The sequence below is a fragment of the Tetrao urogallus genome (assembly GCF_951394365.1).
Source record: "Tetrao urogallus genome assembly, chromosome: 13".
NCBI lineage: Eukaryota > Metazoa > Chordata > Aves > Galliformes > Phasianidae > Tetrao > Tetrao urogallus.
The window spans coordinates 14,604,262-14,605,560 of NC_136826.1; positions in this window are offsets into that span (position 1 = coordinate 14,604,262).

Below are 1,299 nucleotides of genomic sequence, written 5' to 3' on the forward strand. Positions count from 1 at the left end.
TCCACTACTAATGCATAACTCGATGCACGATATCCACATCTGCCCTCCTGGACTTTCAGCACTCTTTGCAAAGCATCCCTGAAGAAAGGCCCTACAATTTCAAACTTCACTAATATTATAAAGCATCAAAAATGACAATGTTTGTAAGCACAGCTGAAGAGTTTGCACCATTAAAGTAGTATTTTCTTACAAGCAGTAATGATCAAACATTGTTATCACTGGGAAACCCTGAAACCTGGGCTAAAGGCTACAGCCAGACAGGAACTCTGCCTCCTCTAAACCCACCTCTCATTTTCATGTTTTAGTTTTATTTTAGCAAGAATTGCCCCTGTACACCAAAGGGAAGCTAGATGTGTCCTGGGGACAGCCATGCAGCAGAGGCTTTTCCAACCTCAACATGACATGCTATGAACTAGTTCATTTCAGAGTAGAGCCCATCCTTTACAGGACAGTTGTGCATTTGCCTCCAACCAGCCTGCTTTGAGTGCTCCCTCAGCATTATAACCTCCAGCAAAGTGGGGGGAGAAGGGGCCCAGGGCAGCTCAGCATGGCAGCACCGAAGCCACGAAGGGGCCCATTTCAGTTTGATTTGTTGCGGCACTCTAGATGCGAGATGAAATCTGAGAGATGAAATCTGAGCAATTTCTTGCTTCTCTTCTTTCTGGACAGTATATTAACACTATAAAGAAGGCTGAACAGTGGGGCTTCCCAACCCCATTATTTGCAAGGCCTGTTTCAAAGGCAGTGGCTGAAATGCCCAGTGCTGCCTTTGTTGCTCCTGGACTCAGGTCTCCGCCATGTTGCACTCCTGTCAAACCCCACGGCTGAGCACATTAAAAATAAGCTTTATCTGGAAGGGTGGAGGAGGGGGAAACGCAAAGCGCCCGTCACGCTCACACTGCTCTCAGGTTCCTCGTGCAAACTCAGGGGAAGCAGAACAGCTGCAAAGATGCCACTGTCTCCCACCTGAAGGCCTGCACCCTGCTTCAGGAGGCACCAGGGCGAGGGCATGCCATGGGCTGCAGGTGGATGCTGCAGCCCAGCTAAAGCTGTCAGCTGCTGACACACCTGCCTCTGCTCAGAGAGAAATAGAAAACGTGCTGTTTTCCACCTCCAGGAGAGGGTTTACTTGTCCCTAGGACCCATGACAGCCTTGTTACAGACCATTTCAATTCGAATCAACTTGTCAAGAAAAGAAAGTGGAGAAAACGCATCAATTAAGCAGCTTTACTCATGCAGAAAAGCTGCCAGCGTGAGCATTTTAAATTACCTGGGCACACCTAGCTGATTTGCATTCCC